Source organism: Pseudophryne corroboree, unplaced genomic scaffold, assembly GCF_028390025.1.
Source record: "Pseudophryne corroboree isolate aPseCor3 unplaced genomic scaffold, aPseCor3.hap2 scaffold_237, whole genome shotgun sequence".
Taxonomy (NCBI): Eukaryota; Metazoa; Chordata; class Amphibia; order Anura; family Myobatrachidae; genus Pseudophryne; species Pseudophryne corroboree.
In genome coordinates this window covers 597,857-617,909 of record NW_026969024.1, presented here as the reverse complement: position 1 = coordinate 617,909, position 20,053 = coordinate 597,857, and the positions used below count along the sequence as shown (strand labels likewise).

The 20,053-nt window shown below is 40.9% G+C and overlaps 4 non-coding genes across 4 annotated transcripts; all 4 read right to left on the bottom strand.

The window, feature by feature from the left end:
- Nucleotides 1-10,170: 10,170 nt before the first annotated feature.
- LOC135010832 (U1 spliceosomal RNA) lies at nt 10,171-10,334 on the bottom strand. Its single transcript, XR_010210118.1, has one exon. It is a non-coding gene; the product is annotated as a U1 spliceosomal RNA (small nuclear RNA).
- A 151-nt stretch (nt 10,335-10,485) lies between these two features.
- Nucleotides 10,486-10,649, bottom strand: LOC135010631 (U1 spliceosomal RNA). Its single transcript, XR_010209927.1, has one exon. It is a non-coding gene; the product is annotated as a U1 spliceosomal RNA (small nuclear RNA).
- A 674-nt stretch (nt 10,650-11,323) lies between these two features.
- Nucleotides 11,324-11,486, bottom strand: LOC135010757 (U1 spliceosomal RNA). The gene has a single exon (XR_010210050.1). It is a non-coding gene; the product is annotated as a U1 spliceosomal RNA (small nuclear RNA).
- Nucleotides 11,487-11,638: 152 nt separating this feature from the next.
- Nucleotides 11,639-11,802, bottom strand: LOC135010706 (U1 spliceosomal RNA). Its single transcript, XR_010210001.1, has one exon. It is a non-coding gene; the product is annotated as a U1 spliceosomal RNA (small nuclear RNA).
- Nucleotides 11,803-20,053: the final 8,251 nt, after the last annotated feature.

Sequence of the window (20,053 nt, the reverse complement as noted above, 5' to 3'; positions counted from 1 at the left end):
TTGAAAGACCGGATTGGACTACATTCTATAGTAAAGGGTATCTTTGTATTTATTAATCCTCCCTTTATATGTGTCTGTCTTTCAATAAAGCTTTGGGCTTGTGATTCCGTCACCCTCTTACACTCCACACCCATAGCCTTATTAACTATTGTATTGTTTAAATGTATAGTGCAGTTCATGATTTATAGTGTAGGCTGACCTGTGCTGTAGTTCTTGAACTGTACTATACCGACAGCATTTGTATTGTGTTTTGGCTGTGCTGCAACACAGTACTTATGTGTGTAATGTTTATGTATGTTTTATGGCTTCTTTATGTCAATAAAGACTGCTTTTTCAATCCAATATCTGAAAACAATCAATGTTTATCTTTGATGGCAATAGAAGTGGTATGATATTTGCTGCTTTTGAAAGGCAATATCTGATATGTCCCCTATCTGGGAACCATATATTAAATGGCTTTTCAGAAAAGGGAGATGGGAGAAGAGCTTTCAGTACTTGTAGGACCGATGCACATTTCCTATTCTAGCCTCCAAACACAGATTCAGTTGCATTTTCCAGCGTGTTTTGGATGCGCCTTTGCAAATGTCTTACATCGACAAACTTATTTAGTACTATTTTGCAAATAGGGTTACATTGTTGCAACATTGTGTTCCCTAATTGCTTGATTTTTTAAATGCAACAATTGATAAAAACACCTGATAACTGCTCTGCGGAGTCTTATTTTGTGTCTTCTTCTTATCTACATTTAATTCCGTACCTCTAATCAAGGCATTTTTAAATGCTGGCGGCTGCCAGGACGTGAGGCCTACCTAGACTTTAGATCTGAATTTGAATGTACTTGTGAACTAACTTAATTTCCTACTTCTAAATTCATTCCTAAATTCACTACTTACATGAATCCTGTAGTTGGGCATTTTGGGACTTCGATTGTGGGCATTGTTTTGTGTCCAGACCAGCAGCAGGTGGTGTGCATTTGCTGGAAAGGCATCGAAGACCTCCGATATGCTGCATCTCCTGATGTGTGTCTCCCTCAAGTGGCTGTCAGCAAATGCCTGCTAGACACCCCATTCCAAGCTGATTGTGACATCACGGAACATGCATCATAGAACAGGCATGCTAAAACATGGGTCTTCAACCTGCGACCCTCCAACTGCTGTGGAACTACACATCCCAGCATGCCCTGCCTTAGTTTTAGCATACCTTATAGCAAAACTGTGACAGGGCATGCTGGGATGTGTAGTTTCACAGCAGCTGGAGGGCCACAGGATGAAGACCCATGTGCTAGAGCCAAGCCGCAGGTACATTGAATGCTAGCAAGCTGAATATTTAAATCCTTTTTGTTCCGCAGCATTCCAATGCGGAAGATTCCATGGAACCAGAGATCCTTCCATTGAGAAGGACATGCTGCCTGGATGACTACACTGTGCAAATTAAATCACGGAGCCAGTTGGTTTGTGGGTGGCTCTGGTGACTGGGTGGTTGGGTGGGTGGTGTGTCGGAGGTGGAGCACATGCAAATGATTGTGTATCATCCAGCTAGTGAGAGTGAAAACTCATGCAGGAGTGTGCCTGCTTGTCAGTGGGTTATGCACCTTGCCAGACGTTAAATCTACATAGAGCAGCTGGAGGGGACAAGAGCAGGTTTGCAAAATATAGATAGAAGAGCATATATGCTGGCGCATTCTCCATGATTGTGTCAGCTTATGTTTTGGTGCACTGCACTTTCCTCCACTAAGTTTTAGCCATTTTTGTTAAGCTCAAGTGTAGTTGCTTCTCGGCCTTTTGGCTGTGATCTTGTATTGTGGTTGAAGGGTCTGCTGGAGGGAGGGATTGCTTTCTTCATTGGCGAAAGACCAAAGATATTCCAGGATGGAAGGCTTGGGAACACTATCCGTTTTTCAATTGTGGAAGAGTTGAAAGACCGGATTGAACTACATTCTATAGTAAAGGATGTCTTTCTATGTATTAATCCTCCCCTTATATGTGTCAGTCTTTCAATAAAGCTTCGGGCTTGTGATTCCCTCACCCTCTTACACTCCACACCCATAGCCTTATTAACTGTTGTATTATTGTACAGTTTAAATGTATAGTGCAGTTCATGATTTATAGTGTAGGCTGGCCTGTGCTGTAGTTCTTGAACTGTACTATACCGTCAGCATTTCTATTGTGTTTTGGCTGTGCCGCAACGCGGTACTTATGTGTGTAATGTTTATGTATGTTTTTTTGCTTCTTTATGTGCATCGGTCCTACAAGTACTGAAAGCTCTTCTCCCATCTCCCTTTTCTGAAAAGCCATTTAATATATGGTTCCCAGATAGGGGACATATCAGATATTGGATTTCAAAAGCATCAAATATCATACCACTTTTATTGCCATCAAAGATAAACATTGATTGTTTTCAGATATTGGCTTGAAAAAGCAGTCTTTATTGACATAAAAAAAAACATACATAAACATTGCACACATAAATACAGTGTTGCAGCACAGCCAAAACACAATACAAATGCTGACGGTATAGTACAGTTCAAGAACTACAGCACAGGCCAGTCTACACTATAAATCATGAACTGCACTATACATTTAAACTATACAATAATACAACAGTTAATAAGGCTATGGGTGTGGAGTGTAAGAGGGTGAGGGATTCACAAAACCGAAGCTTTATTGTAACACAGACACATATAAGGGGAGGGTCAATAAATAGAAAGATATCCTTTACTATAGAATGTAGTCCAATCCGACCTCTGTGCTCTTCCACAACTGAAAAACAGATAGTGTTCCCAAGCCTTCCATCCTGGAATATCTTTGGTCTTTCGCCAATGAAGAAAACAATCCCTCCCTCCAGCAGACCCTTCAACCACGATACAAGATCACAGCCAAAAGGCCGAGAAGAAACTACACTTGAGCTTAACAAAAATGGCTAAAACTTAGTGGAGGAAAGTGCAGTGCACCAAAACATAAGCTGACACAATCATGGAGAATGCGCCAGCATATATGCTCTTCTATCTATATTTTGCAAACCTGCTCTTGTCCCCTCCAGCTGCTCTATGTAGATTTAACGTCTGGCAAGGTGCATAACCCACTGACAAGCAGGCACACTCCTGCATGAGTTTTCTCTCTCACTAGCTGGATGATACACAATCATTTGCATGCGCTCCACTTCCGACACACCACCCACCCAACCACCCAGTCACCAGAGCCACCCACAAGCCAACTGGCTCCGTGATTTAATTTGCACAGTGTAGTCATCCAGGCAGCATGTCCTTCTCAATGGAAGGATCTCTGGTTCCATGGAATCTTCCGCATTGGAATGCTGCGGAACAAAAAGGATTTAAATATTCAGCTTGCTAGCATTCAATGTACCTGCGGCTTGGCTCTAGCACATGGGTCTTCATCCTGTGGCCCTCCAGCTGCTGTGAAACTACACATCCCAGCATGCCCTGCCACAGTTTTGCTATTAAGGTATGCTAAAACTGAGGCAGGGCATGCTGGGATGTATAGTTCCACAGCAGCTGGAGGGTCGCAGGTTGAAGACCCATGTTTTAGCATGCCTGTTCTATGATGCATGTTCCATGATGTCACAATCAGCTTGGAATGGGGTGTCTAGCAGGCATTTGCTGACAGCCACTTGAGGGAGACACACATCAGGAGATGCAGCATATCGGAGGTCTTCGATGCCTTTCCAGCAAATGCACACCACCTGCTGCTGGTCTGGACACAAAACAATGCCCACAATCGAAGTCCCAAAATGCCCAACTACAGGATTCATGTAAGTAGTGAATTTAGGAATGAATTTAGAAGTAGGAAATTAAGTTAGTTCACAAGTACATTCAAATTCAGATCTAAAGACTAAACACAAAACACAAAATAAGACTCCACAGAGCAATTATCAGGTGTCTTTATCAATTGTTGCATTTAAAAAATCAAGCAATTAGGGAACACAATGTTGCGACAATGTAACCCTATTTGCAAAATAGTACTAAATAAGTTTGTCGATGTAAGACATTTGCAAAGGCGCAAACAAAACACGCTGGAAAATGCAACTGAATCTGTTTTTGGAGGTTAGAAAAGATGTAGGATCAAGTAGCTCCATGGGTAGGGTGTTTGATTAAAATTCAACAGGTTATAGGTTTGAATCCTGGGTATGATAGTTTGAGGTGTTATTTAATAAAGCATGTTTATATATTAGTCACACATGGCTTACTTGTACAAATGGCATGTCACCAGTTAGTGCTGACTGCTGATATGCCATTTGCACTAAAACAAATGAAAATGGTAAAAGTTATTGTACTTTAAGTAAAAATAAAAGAGCAAAAATATCAATCCCAGTTTTGGATTACTTGAATTAACAAAAAAAAACGCATATAGCAGAGGATAGTTTCAATCTGCTTACCTCTGGGCTATGGACCCAGCATGCTTCCATTACAGTACTCTGCTGCACATGTAATTGCAAGAGATCCTGAAGCACTCACTCATCATGGGAAAGTACCAATGTGTTTCTTCATTGGTTGATGGAAGAAACATCTTACAAAAACTCTCCAGATTATTGACTATTTAAAGTTTTTCTAGGAAACGTTCTAGATGAATGCTTATTAGCCTTTGTCAGTATGTACTTTTGCAAAGTGTCGCTGTGGCGCAATCAGTTAGTGTGTACGGCTATTAACCAAAAGGTTGGTGGTTCAATCCCACCCAGGGATGTAATTGACCTTGTTATCAGATTTTGGTGATCTTTAAGTAGACAAGTCAAAATTTCAAAAACCCCTGTTATGGTGTAGGGTACCTGGCCTTCTCTGATGTAATCAGAGTTAGATTTGATTCAGTGATTTTATAAAAACAGCTAGGAAGCACAATTTAGCAGTGGTTTGCAGAGAAAAAGAAATATGCTGGCAAAAAAATCCAATTGAGTGATTAAACAGCTCTTCATTTTCTGGCTTTATTTTTATGCTAACAAATTTGTTCTCTGAAAAGTGTCCACAAAGCCAAGTATCTGATTAACATCTTTGTAGGGATGGTTTTTCACCTATTACTAAATTAAACTTGCTTCATTGGAAAGGCAGCAAGATGCATCCTCATTTCAATATCTACTGAAATAATACAGGTTGACACCAGGAAACATTAACGCCACTGCATCCTTGCTGCTTTCTCATGTGGAAGTCTGTTTAATGTGAAAACAAGGTGATATCTAATTAGCACACAGGTAAGGAATTAAGAAAATCTTTATTTAAGGGTGAAGATGTTTCTCACAAAATCGTTGCCCCAATGCATCATTGAAATTCAAGCTGGAAAGATGATTTTAATATATCACTTGTACATTTTGTATTGCTCTTCTGGTGACAATGTAGTTTGTTTTTGTCAATTACCATTTTAATAATAGGGTAAAGAAAATTAAGTGGATTTTTGAAAGAAAACAATACTGTCAATATACTATTAAAACAAATTAAAATGGTAAAAGTTATTGTACTTTAAGTAAAAATAAAAGAGCAAAAATATCAATCCCAGTTTTGGATTACTTTAATTAACAAAAAAAAAATGCATATAGCAGAGGATAGTTTCAATCTGCCTACCTCTGGGTTAAGGGGCCCAGCATGCTTCAATTGCAGTACTCTGCTGCACATGTAAGTGCAAGAGATCCTGAAGCACTCACTCATCATGGGAAAGTACCAATGCGGTTCTTCATTGGTTGATGGAAGAAACATCTTACAAAACTCTCCAGATTATTGACTTTTTAAAGTTTTCTAGGAAACGTTCTAGATGAATGCTTATTAGCCTTTGTCAGTATGTACTTTTGCAAAGTGTCTCTGTGGTGCAATCGGTTAGTGTGTTTGGTTATTAACCAAAGGGTTGGTGGTTCAATCCCACCCAGGGATGTTATTGACCTTGTCATCAGATTTTGGTGATCTTTAAGTAGACAAGTCAAAATTTCAAACCCCCTCTTATGGTGTAGGGTACCTGGCCTACTCTGATGTAATCAGAGTTAGATTTGATTAAGTGATTTTATCAAAAAACAGCTAGGAAGCACAATTTAGCAGTGGGTTGCAGAGAAAATGAAATATGCTGGCAGAAAAATCCAATTGAGTGATTAAACAGCTCTTCATTTTCTGGCTTTATTTTTATGCTAACTAATTTGTTCTCTGAAAAGTGTCCACAAAGCCAAGTATCGGATTAACATCTTTGTAGGGATGGTTTTTCACCTATTACTAAATTAAACTTGCTTCATTGGAAAGGCAGCAAGATGCATCCTCATTTCAATATCTACTGAAATAATACAGGTTGACACCAGGAAACATTAACGCCACTGCATCCTTGCTGCTTTCTCATGTGGAAGTCTGTTTAATGTGAAAACAAGGTGATATCTAATTAGCACACAGGTAAGGAATTAAGAAAATCTTTATTTAAGGGTAAGATGTTTCTCACACAATCGTTGCCCCAATGCATCATTGAAATTCAAGCTGGAAAGATGATTTTAATATATCACTTGTACATTTTGTATTGCTCTTCTGGTGACAATGTAGTTTGTTTTTGTCAATTACCATTTTAATAATCGGGTAAAGAAAATTAAGTGGATTTTTGAAAGAAAACAATACTGTCTATATACTATTAAAACAAATTAAAAAGGTAAAAGTTATTGTACTTTAAGTAAAATAAAAAGAGCAAAAATATCAATCCCAGTTTTGGATTACTTTAATTAACAAAAAAAAATGCATATAGCAGAGGATAATTTCAATCTGCCTACCTCTGGGTTATGGACCCAGCATGCTTCCATTACAGTACTCTGCTGCACATGTAAGTGCAAGAGATCCTGAAGCACTCACTCATCATGGGAAAGTACCAATGTGTTTCTTCATTGGTTGATGGAAGAAACATCTTACAAAAACTCTCCAGATTATTGACTATTTAAAGTTTTTCTAGGAAACGTTCTAGATGAATGCTTATTAGCCTTTGTCAGTATGTACTTTTGCAAAGTGTCGCTGTAGCGCAATCAGTTAGTGTGTACGGCTATTAACCAAAAAGTTGGTGGTTCAATCCCACCCAGGGACGTAATTGACCTTGTGATCAGATTTTGGTGATATTTAAGTAGACAAGTCAAAATTTCAAACCCTCTCTTATGGTGTAGGGTACCTGGCCTACTCTGATGTAATCAGAGTTAGATTTGATTAAGTGATTTTATAAAAAAAACAGCTAGGAAGCACAATTTAGCAGTGGGTTGCAGAGAAAAAGAAATATGCTGGCAGAAAAATCCAATTGAGTGATTAAACAGCTCTTCATTTTCTGACTTTATTTTTATGCTAACAAATTTGTTCTCTGAAAAGAGTCCACAAAGACAAGTATCTGATTAACACCTTTGTAGGGATGGTTTTTCACCTATTACTAAATTAAAAATGCTTCATTGGAAAGGCAGCAAGATGCATCCTCATTTCAAGATCTACTGAAATAATACAGGTTGACACCAGGAAACATTAACGCCACTGCATCCTTGCTGCTTTCTCATGTGGAAGTCTGTTTAATGTGAAAACAAGGTGATATCTAATTAGCACACAGGTAAGGAATTAAGAAATTCTTTATTTAATGGTAAGATGTTTCTCACAAAATCGTTGCCCCAATGCATCATTGAAATTCAAGCTGGAAAGATGATTTTAATATATCACTTGTACATTTTGTATTGCTCTTCTGGTGACAATGTAGTTTGTTTTTGTCAATTACCATTTTAATAATCGGGTAAAGAAAATTAAGTGGATTTTTGAAAGAAAACAATACTGTCTATATACTATTAAAACAAATTAAAAAGGTAAAAGTTATTGTACTTTAAGTAAAATAAAAAGAGCAAAAATATCAATCCCAGTTTTGGATTACTTTAATTAACAAAAAAAAATGCATATAGCAGAGGATAATTTCAATCTGCCTACCTCTGGGTTATGGACCCAGCATGCTTCCATTACAGTACTCTGCTGCACATGTAAGTGCAAGAGATCCTGAAGCACTCACTCATCATGGGAAAGTACCAATGTGTTTCTTCATTGGTTGATGGAAGAGACATCTTACAAAAACTCTCCAGATTATTGACTATTTAAAGTTTTTCTAGGAAACGTTCTAGATGAATGCTTATTAGCCTTTGTCAGTATGTACTTTTGCAAAGTGTCGCTGTAGCGCAATCAGTTAGTGTGTACGGCTATTAACCAAAAAGTTGGTGGTTCAATCCCACCCAGGGACGTAATTGATCTTGTGATCAGATTTTGGTGATATTTAAGTAGACAAGTCAAAATTTCAAACCCTCTCTTATGGTGTAGGGTACCTGGCCTACTCTGATGTAATCAGAGTTAGATTTGATTAAGTGATTTTATAAAAAAAAACAGCTAGGAAGCACAATTTAGCAGTGGGTTGCAGAGAAAAAGAAATATGCTGGCAGAAAAATCCAATTGAGTGATTAAACAGCTCTTCATTTTCTGGCTTTATTTTTATGCTAACAAATTTGTTCTCTGAAAAGAGTCCACAAAGCCAAGTATCTGATTAACACCTTTGTAGGGATGGTTTTTCACCTATTACTAAATTAAACATGCTTCATTGGAAAGGCAGCAAGATGCATCCTCATTTCAATATCTACTGAAATAATACAGGTTGACACCAGGAAACATTAACGCCACTGCATCCTTGCTGCTTTCTCATGTGGAAGTCTGTTTAATGTGAAAACAAGGTGATATCTAATTAGCACACAGGTAAGGAATTAAGAAAATCTTTATTTAAGGGTGAAGAGGTTTCTCACAAAATCGTTGCCCCAATGCATCATTGAAATTCAAGCTGGAAAGATGATTTTAATATATCACTTGTACATTTTGTATTGCTCTTCTGGTGACAATGTAGTTTGTTTTTGTCAATTACCATTTGAATAATAGGGTAAAGAAAATTAAGTGGATTTTTGAAAGAAAACAATACTGTCAATATACTATTAAAACAAATTAAAATAATAAAAGTTATTGTACTTTAAGTAAAAATAAAAGAGCAAAAATATCAATCCCAGTTTTGGATTACTTTAATTAACAAAAAAAAATGCATATAGCAGAGGATAGTTTCAATCTGCCTACCTCTGGGTTATGGGCCCAGCATGCTTCCATTGCAGTACTCTGCTGCACATGTAAGTGCAAGAGATCCTGAAGCACTCACTCATCATGGGAAAGTACCAATGTGTTTCTTCATTGGTTGATGGAAGAAACATCTTACAAAAACTCTCCAGATTATTGACTTTTTAAAGTTTTTCTAGGAAACGTTCTAGATGAATGCTTATTAGCCTTTGTCAGTATATACTTTTGCAATGTGTCTCTGTGGCGCAATCAGTTAGCGTGTTCGGTTATTAACCAAAAGGTTGGTGGTTCAATCCTACCCAGGGACGTAATTTACCTTGTTATCAGATTTTGGTGATCTTTAAGTAGACAAGTCAAAATTTCAAACCCCCTCTTATGGTGTAGGGTACCTGGCCTTCTCTGATGTAATCAGAGTTAGATTTGATTAAGTGATTTTATAAAAGAACAGCTAGGAAGCACAACTTAGCAGTGGGTTGCAGAGAAAAAGAAATACGCTTGCAGAAAAATCCAATTGAGTGATTAAACAGCTCTTCATTTTCTGGCTTTATTTTTATGCTAACAAATTTGTTCTCTGAAAAGTGTCCACAAAGCCAAGTATCTGATTAACACCTTTGTAGGGATGGTTTTTCACCTATTACTAAATTAAACTTGCTTCATTGGAAAGGCAGCAAGTGATGTCATCCAAGCAGTGGGTCAAAGTTGGCTTCAACCCTCGTCTGCTTATGAAAAGAGAAAAGGGATATGCAGGGCATGGCGGCCTTTTGCGACGCTTGGATGACCCCTAGTTCGCATTAAACACCCCCACCCTCCTTCGGTGTGGGGCTCATGTTGGCCATGCCCCAGCCCCTGAAGCATTCAAGCTGATTTCTTGCAGCAGCTGGGTACTGTAACAGCTCCAGAGCTGCTCTGTAAGGCAAGTAAAAGGGTGTGGGCCCTGCAGCACTACCTGTAGTTTGCATTGTGCATTGGAAGGCACAAAGTAAGCAGACGGGAGGAGAAGTCAGGATAGTTCACAAGGTTATAGAAGGGAGGGGCTCAAGAAAAGAGAAGTGGAAACAGACAGCATACTAGGCTGGAGAGAGACCTGAGACAAAGAGATCTGAATTATACGAGAGCCGTCCAGGGGAAACACAAATTATGAAGTCAAGTTTCCCACATTTGGGGAAATCGCAAGGGACAGCACTCCCAGAGTGCAATGGGTGAGCCTTGCCCTGGGAGAAGCACCTTCATGATCATAGTATCTCACCTGGCAGGTTAGTAGGAGTTGGGCTAGAGCTGGGGAGGGTCGCTGCTCGGGCACTACCTTTCAAGTGAAGGAGATCCAACTGAGGCAGCACAAGGGAACTCTCAAAAGAAGAACAAGGCTAGAGGAAGATCTGAGACAAAGAAATCTGACTTTTACCAGAGCTGACCAGAGGAAAGCACAAACACAGTCCACCACTACCACAAATAATGCAGTCGAGTTTCCCACATTTGGGGAAATCACAGGGGTCAGCATACCCAGAATGCAATGAATGAACCTCACCCTGGGAGAACAATCTTCATGACAATAGTATCTCCTATGCAAAATAAGTATGATTTGGGATAGGGCTGGGGAGGGCCGCTGCTCAGGCACATCTCTGTCAAGTAAAGGAGATTCAACTGAGGCAGCACAAGGGAACTCTCATCTGGGGACAACAACTGCAGGGAGAACACATATTTTCAGATGAACATGGGGTGGCAGAAGGCTGCCTAATACTGAAGCACCCCCAAACAACAAACCAAATGCAACAACTAGTGCAAGCATTCCTGGGGGATGGCCTGCAGCAGATGGATTTGAATATGGTGATGTCATCCAAGCAGTGGGTCAAAGTTGGCTTCAACCCTCGTCTGCATATGAAAAGAGAAAAGGAGCGTGCAGGGCATGGAGGCCTTTTGTGGTGCTTGGATGACCCCTAGTTCGCATAAAGCACCCCCACCCTCCTTCGGTGTGGGGCTCATGTTGGCCATTCCCCAGCCCCTGAAGCATTCAAGCTGATTTCTTGCTGCAGCTGGGCACTGTAACAGCTCCAGAGCTGCTCTGTAAAGCAAGTAAAAGGGTGTGGGCCCTGCAGCACTACCCGTAGTTTGCATTGTGCATTGGGAGGCACAAAGTAAGCAGACGGGAGGAGAAGTCAGGATAGTGCACAAGGGTATAGAAGGGAGGGGCTCAAGAAAAAAGAAGTGGAACCAGACAGCAAACTAGGCTGGAGAGAGACCTGAGACAAAGAGATCTGAATTACATGAGAGCTGACCAGGGAAAACTCAAATTATGCAGTCAAGTTTCCCACATTTGGGGAAATCGCAGGGGCAGCACACCCAGAGTGCAATGGGTGAGCCTTGCCCTGGGAGAAGCACCTTCATGATCATAGTATCTCACCTGGCAGGTAAGTAGGAGTTGGGCTAGAGCTGGGGAGGGTCGCTGCTCGGGCACCCCCCTGTCAAGTGAAGGAGATCCAACTGAGGCAGCACAAGGGAACTCTCGAAAGAAGAACAAGGCTAGAGGAAGATCTGAGACAAAGAAATCTGAATTTTACCAGAGCTGACCAGAGGAAAGCACAAACACAGTCCCCCACTACCACAAATAATGCAGTCGAGTTTCCCACATTTGGGGAAATCACAGGGGTCAGCATACCCAGAATGCAATGAATGAACCTCACCCTGGGAGAACAATCTTCATGACCATGGTATCTCCTATGCAAAATAAGTATGATTTGGGATAGGGCTGGGGAGGGCCGTTGCTCAGGCACATCTCTGTCAAGTAAGTTGCATTTGATTTGTTGTTTGGGGGTGCTTCAGTATTAGGCAGCCTTCTGCCCTACCATGTTCATCTGAAAATATGTGTTCTCCCTGCAGTTGTTGTCCCCAGATGAGAGTTCCCTTGTGCTGCCTCAGTTGAATCTCCTTTTGGAGAAGACCTCAATAAGATTGTAGCTGATCTGGCTACTGCTAAAACAGCTTGCCTACCTAGTATGACTCCTACCACGCAGAAGGCTAAAAGTACTTTTCTTGGCCCTTTCATCCTCCAGGTAAAGCGTACCCAAGGTCAGGCATACCCAAAGCAAGCTCATGTTTCCAGACCTGCCAAGCCCAGACTGAAGCAATCCTGGGCTGCCCATCAGCCTGCTTCCAAAACGGACAAGCCTGCCGCATGACGGTGCAGGCCTCCCTCTGGGGGATCCCAGGGTGGGGGGCCCGACTTCTAGGTTTGGCAAAGAAAGGTATAATTCTAAGCTAGAGAATTCTGTTTGGAGCTCACCTTGTACTTTGTGAAGAAATAATCAGCATTGTGGCTGAGCAGATACATGTAGTGTGTGGCTGCAAACTGCATGGATCTGCTGCGTTGTAATGCTGATTCTTTTTTTTTGCAAAGTACCAATAGCTTCATATAATGTTCACAATTTTTATGCAGGATCAAATAGCTCAATAGGTAGGGTGTTTGATTAGAATTCAACAGGTTATAGGTTTGAATCCTGGGTATGGTAGTTTGAGATGTGTTATTTAATAAAGTATGTTGTTCTGACTGCCGGCATCCTATCACCTGGGATATCATACTAAATAAATGGAGTTGATAAAAAATTTTTTTTTTTTTTTAACTAGGGACAATTTCCAGATACTTCTCTTTATAACTGAGATTGCCCCCTGGAACTTCACATCAGTTGACAACTATGCATGAGTGGGCAGTGCTTGCCCTGGATCTGTCCACCCATTTATGTGCCGCCATAAAATAAAGCATGACTAACAGTTATCCTGGGCGTACACTACACAATTATCTGTCAGGCTATCTATCCAGTCTGGATGGATGGAATGAAAATCTGGTAATGTATAGGAGCAAATGTCAATTAACCATTTGCTCCCAAACACTAGAAAAGTGGTCAAAAATGGTCATTACACAAATTGGTTAAACCCAAAATTTAACCAATTTGTTTAGGGGACCATTTTTGTCCATTTTTTAGTGTTTGAGAGTAAATCGTTGATGGTCATTTGCTCACATAGATAACCGGATTTCTATTCCAACCAGCCAGTGTTGGAGAGATGGTCTGCCAGATTACATAATGCATACCAGAGCCATAACTAGACTTTTTGGTGCCCTGTGACAGAGAATTATATGCCCTCCCCCCCATTTTTGCAATATGGACAAAAGGCGCATGCCTTGTGGGGAAGGGGCATAACAAGATTGGTCTCAGAGAAAGCACATGAGATATGAAGATATATCTAGTATACTTGACACTCAATGGTTTGTGGTATTGCAGGGGTGCCCTCCTTAAATGCATATACAGTCACACATGGCATGTTTGTGTAAATGGCATATCAGCAGTCAGCACTAACTGGTGACATGCCATTTGTACAAGTAAGCCATGTGTGACTAATATATAAACATAATTTATTAAATAACACCTCAAACTATCATACCCAGGATTCAAACCTATAACCTGTTAAATTCTAATCAAACACCCTACCCATTGAGCTACTTGATCCTGCATCTATTCTAACCTCCAATAACAGATTCAGTTGCATTTTCCAGCGTGTTTTGTTTGCGCCTTTGCAAATGTCTTACATCGACAAACTAATTTAGTACTATTTTGCAAATAGGGTTACATTGTCGCAACATTGTGTTCCCTAATTGCTTGATTTTTTAAATGCAAAAATTGATAAAGACACCTGATAATTGCTCTGTGGAGTCTTCTTTTGTGTCTACTTCTTATCTACATTTAATTCCCTACCTATAATCAAGGCATTTTTAAATGCTGGGTGCTGCCAGGACGTGAGGCCTACCTAGTCTTTAGATCTGAATTTGAATGTACTTGTGAACTAACTTAATTTCCTACTTCTAAATTCATTCCTAAATTCACTACTTACATTAATCCTGTAGTTGGGCATTTTGAGCCTTCAATTGTGGGCATTGTTTTGTGTCCAGACCAGCAGCTGGTGGTGTGCATTTGCTGGAAAGGCATCGAAGACCTCCGATATGCTGCATCTCCTGATGTGTGTCTGCCTCAAGTGGCTGTCAGCATATGCATGCTAGACACCCCATTCCAAGCTGATTGTGACATCACGGAACATGCATCATAGAACAGGCATGCTAGAACATGGGTCTTCAACCTGCGACCCTCCAGCTGCTGTGGAACTACATATCCCAGCATGCCCTGCCTCAGTTTTAGCATACCTTAATAGCAAAACTGTGGCAGGGCATGCTGGGATGTGTAGTTTCACAGCAGCTGGAGGGCCACAGGATGAAGACCCATGTGCTAGAACCAAACCGCAGGTACATTGAATGCTAGCAAGCTGAATGTTTAAATCCTTTTTGTTCCGCAGCATTCCAATGCGGAAGATTCCATGGAACCAGAGATTATTCCATTGAGAAGGACATGCTGCCTGGATGACTGCACTGTGCAAATTAAATCACGGAGCCAGTTGGCTTGTGGGTGGCTCTGGTGACTGGGTGGTTGGGTGGGCGGTGTGTCGGAGGTGGAGCACATGCAAATGAATGTGTATCATCCAGCTAGTGAGAGAGAAAACTCATGCAGGAGTGTGCCTGTTTGTCAGTGAGTTATGCACCTTGCCAGACGTCAAATCTACATGGAGCAACTGGAGGGGACAAGAGCAGGTTTGGAAAATATAGACAGAAGAGCATATATGCTGGCGCATTCTCCATGATTGTGTCAGCTTATGTTTTGGTGCACTGCACTTTCCTCCACTAAGTTTTAGCCATTTTGTTTAAACGCAAGTGTAGTTGCTTCTCGCTCTTTTGGCTGTGATATTGTATTGTGGTTGAAGAGTCTGCTGGAGGGATTGTTTTCTTCATTGGCGAGAGACTGAAGATATTCCAGGATGGAAGGCTTGGGAACACTATCCGTTTTTCAGTTGTGGAAGAGTTGAAAGACCGGATTGGACTACATTCTATAGTAAAGGGTATCTTTGTATTTATTAATCCTCCCTTTATATGTGTCTGTCTTTCAATAAAGCTTTGGGCTTGTGATTCCGTCACCCTCTTACACTCCACACCCATAGCCTTATTAACTATTGTATTGTTTAAATGTATAGTGCAGTTCATGATTTATAGTGTAGGCTGACCTGTACTGTAGTTCTTGAACTGTACTATACCGACAGCATTTGTATTGTGATTTGGCTGTGCTGCAACACAGTACTTATGTGTGTAATGTTTATATATGTTTTTTTGCTTCTTTATGTCAATAAAGACTGCTTTTTCAATCCAATATCTGAAAACAATCAATGTTTATCTTTGATGGCAATAGAAGTGGTATGATATTTGCTGCTTTTGAAAGGCAATATCTGATATGTCCCCTATCTGGGAACCATATATTAAATGGCTTTTCAGAAAAGGGAGATGGGAGAAGAGCTTTCAGTACTTGTAGGACCGATGCACATTTCCTATTCTAGCCTCCAAAAACAGATTCAGTTGCATTTTCCAGCGTGTTTTGGATGCGCCTTTGCAAATGTCTTACATCGACAAACTTATTTAGTACTATTTTGCAAATAGGGTTACATTGTTGCAACATTGTGTTCCCTAATTGCTTGATTTTTTAAATGCAACAATTGATAAAAACACCTGATAACTGCTCTGCGGAGTCTTATTTTGTGTCTACTTCTTATCTACATTTAATTCCGTACCTCTAATCAAGGCATTTTTAAATGCTGGCGGCTGCCAGGACGTGAGGCCTACCTAGACTTTAGATCTGAATTTGAATGTACTTGTGAACTAACTTAATTTCCTACTTCTAAATTCATTCCTAAATTCACTACTTACATTAATCCTGTAGTTGGGCATTTTGAGCCTTCAATTGTGGGCATTGTTTTGTGTCCAGACCAGCAGCTGGTGGTGTGCATTTGCTGGAAAGGCATCGAAGACCTCCGATATGCTGCATCTCCTGATGTGTGTCTGCCTCAAGTGGCTGTCAGCAAATGCATGCTAGACACCCCATTCCAAGCTGATTGTGACATCACGGAACATGCATCATAGAACAGGCATGCTAGAACATGGGTCTTCAAACCTGCGACCCTCCAGCTGCTGTGGAACTACATATCCCAGCATGCCCTGCCTCAGTTTTAGCATACCTTAAAAGCAAAACTGTAGCAGGGCATGCTGGGATGTGTAGTTTCACAGCAGCTGGAGGGCAACAGGATGAAGACCCATGTGCTAGAACCAAACCGCAGGTACATTGAATGCTAGCAAGCTGAATGTTTAAATCCTTTTTGTTCCGCAGCATTCCAATGCGGAAGATTCCATGGAACCAGAGATTATTCCATTGAGAAGGACATGCTGCCTGGATGACTGCACTGTGCAAATTAAATCACGGAGCCAGTTGGCTTGTGGGTGGCTCTGGTGACTGGGTGGTTGGGTGGGCGGTGTGTCGGAGGTGGAGCACATGCAAATGAATGTGTATCATCCAGCTAGTGAGAGAGAAAACTCATGCAGGAGTGTGCCTGCTTGTCAGTGAGTTATGCACCTTGCCAGACGTCAAATCTACATGGAGCAACTGGAGGGGACAAGAGCAGGTTTGGAAAATATAGACAGAAGAGCATATATGCTGGCGCATTCTCCATGATTGTGTCAGCTTATGTTTTGGTGCACTGCACTTTCACTAAGTTTTAGCCATTTTGTTTAAACGCAAGTGTAGTTGCTTCTCGCTCTTTTGGCTGTGATATTGTATTGTGGTTGAAGAGTCTGCTGGAGGGATTGTTTTCTTCATTGGCGAGAGACTGAAGATATTCCAGGATGGAAGGCTTGGGAACACTATCCGTTTTTCAGTTGTGGAAGAGTTGAAAGACCGGATTGGACTACATTCTATAGTAAAGGGTATCTTTGTATTTATTAATCCTCCCTTTATATGTGTCTGTCTTTCAATAAAGCTTTGGGCTTGTGATTCTGTCACCCTCTTACACTCCACACCCATAGCCTTATTAACTATTGTATTGTTTAAATGTATAGTGCAGTTCATGATTTATAGTGTAGGCTGACCTGTGCTGTAGTTCTTGAACTGTACTATACCGACAGCATTTGTATTGTGTTTTGGCTGTGCTGCAACACAGTACTTATGTGTGTAATGTTTATGTATGTTTTTTTGCTTCTTTATGTCAATAAAGACTGCTTTTTCAATCCAATATCTGAAAACAATCAATGTTTATCTTTGATGGCAATAGAAGTGGTATGATATTTGCTGCTTTTGAAAGGCAATATCTGATATGTCCCCTATCTGGGAACCATATATTAAATGGCTTTTCAGAAAAGGGAGATGGGAGAAGAGCTTTCAGTACTTGTAGGACCGATGCACATTTCCTATTCTAGCCTCCAAAAACAGATTCAGTAGCATTTTCCAGCGTGTTTTGGATGCGCCTTTGCAAATGTCTTACATCGACAAACTTATTTAGTACTATTTTGCAAATAGGGTTACATTGTTGCAACATTGTGTTCCCTAATTGCTTGATTTTTTAAATGCAACAATTGATAAAAACACCTGATAACTGCTCTGCGGAGTCTTATTTTGTGTCTACTTCTTATCTACATTTAATTCCGTACCTCTAATCAAGGCATTTTTAAATGCTGGCGGCTGCCAGGACGTGAGGCCTACCTAGACTTTAGATCTGAATTTGAATGTACTTGTGAACTAACTTAATTTCCTACTTCTAAATTCATTCCTAAATTCACTACTTACATGAATCCTGTAGTTGGGCATTTTGGGACTTCGATTGTGGGCATTGTTTTGTGTCCAGACCAGCAGCAGGTGGTGTGCATTTGCTGGAAAGGCATCGAAGACCTCCGATATGCTGCATCTCCTGATGTGTGTCTCCCTCAAGTGGCTGTCAGCAAATGCCTGCTAGACACCCCATTCCAAGCTGATTGTGACATCACGGAACATGCATCATAGAACAGGCATGCTAAAACATGGGTCTTCAACCTGCGACCCTCCAGCTGCTGTGGAACTACACATCCCAGCATGCCCTGCCTCAGTTTTAGCATACCTTATAGCAAAACTGTGGCAGGGCATGCTGGGATGTGTAGTTTCACAGCAGCTGGAGGGCCACAGGATGAAGACCCATGTGCTAGAGCCAAGCCGCAGGTACATTGAATGCTAGCAAGCTGAATATTTAAATCCTTTTTGTTCCGCAGCATTCCAATGCGGAAGATTCCATGGAACCAGAGATCCTTCCATTGAGAAGGACATGCTGCCTGGATGACTACACTGTGCAAATTAAATCACGGAGCCAGTTGGTTTGTGGGTGGCTCTGGTGACTGGGTGGTTGGGTGGGTGGTGTGTCGGAGGTGGAGCACATGCAAATGATTGTGTATCATCCAGCTAGTGAGAGTGAAAACTCATGCAGGAGTGTGCCTGCTTGTCAGTGGGTTATGCACCTTGCCAGACGTTAAATCTACATAGAGCAGCTGGAGGGGACAAGAGCATGTTTGCAAAATATAGATAGAAGAGCATATATGCTGGCGCATTCTCCATGATTGTGTCAGCTTATGTTTTGGTGCACTGCACTTTCCTCCACTAAGTTTTAGCCATTTTTGTTAAGCTCAAGTGTAGTTGCTTCTCGGCCTTTTGGCTGTGATCTTGTATTGTGGTTGAAGGGTCTGCTGGAGGGAGGGATTGCTTTCTTCATTGGCGAAAGACCAAAGATATTCCAGGATGGAAGGCTTGGGAACACTATCCGTTTTTCAATTGTGGAAGAGTTGAAAGACCGGATTGGACTACATTCTATAGTAAAGGATGTCTTTCTATTTATTAATCCTCCCCTTATATGTGTCAGTCTTTCAATAAAGCTTCGGGCTTGTGATTCCCTCACCCTCTTACACTCCACACCCATAGCCTTATTAACTGTTGTATTATTGTACAGTTTAAATGTATAGTGCAGTTCATGATTTATAGTGTAGGCTGGCCTGTGCTGTAGTTCTTGAACTGTACTATACCATCAGCATTTCTATTGTGTTTTGGCTGTGCCGCAACGCGGTACTTATGTGTGTAATGTTTATGTATGTTTTTTTGCTTCTTTATGTGCATCGGTCCTACAAGTACTGAAAGCTCTTCTCCCATCTCCCTTTTCTGAAAAGCCATTTAATATATGGTTCCCAGATAGGGGACATATCAGATATTGGATTTCAAAAGCATCAAATATCATACCACTTTTATTGCCATCAAAGATAAACATTGATTGTTTTCAGATATTGGCTTGAAAAAGCAGTCTTTATTGACATAAAAAAAAACATACATAAACATTGCACACATAAATACAGTGTTGCAGCACAGCCAAAACACAATACAAATGCTGACGGTATAGTACAGTTCAAGAACTACAGCACAGGCCAGTCTACACTATAAATCATGAACTGCACTATACATTTAAACTATACAATAATACAACAGTTAATAAGGCTATGGGTGTGGAGTGTAAGAGGGTGAGGGATTCACAAAACCGAAGCTTTATTGTAACACAGACACATATAAGGGGAGGGTCAATAAATAGAAAGATATCCTTTACTATAGAATGTAGTCCAATCCGACCTCTGTGCTCTTCCACAACTGAAAAACAGATAGTGTTCCCAAGCCTTCCATCCTGGAATATCTTTGGTCTTTCGCCAATGAAGAAAACAATCCCTCCCTCCAGCAGACCCTTCAACCACGATACAAGATCACAGCCAAAAGGCCGAGAAGCAACTACACTTGAGCTTAACAAAAATGGCTAAAACTTAGTGGAGGAAAGTGCAGTGCACCAAAACATAAGCTGACACAATCATGGAGAATGCGCCAGCATATATGCTCTTCTATCTATATTTTGCAAACCTGCTCTTGTCCCCTCCAGCTGCTCTATGTAGATTTAACGTCTGGCAAGGTGCATAACCCACTGACAAGCAGGCACACTCCTGCATGAGTTTTCTCTCTCACTAGCTGGATGATACACAATCATTTGCATGCGCTCCACTTCCGACACACCACCCACCCA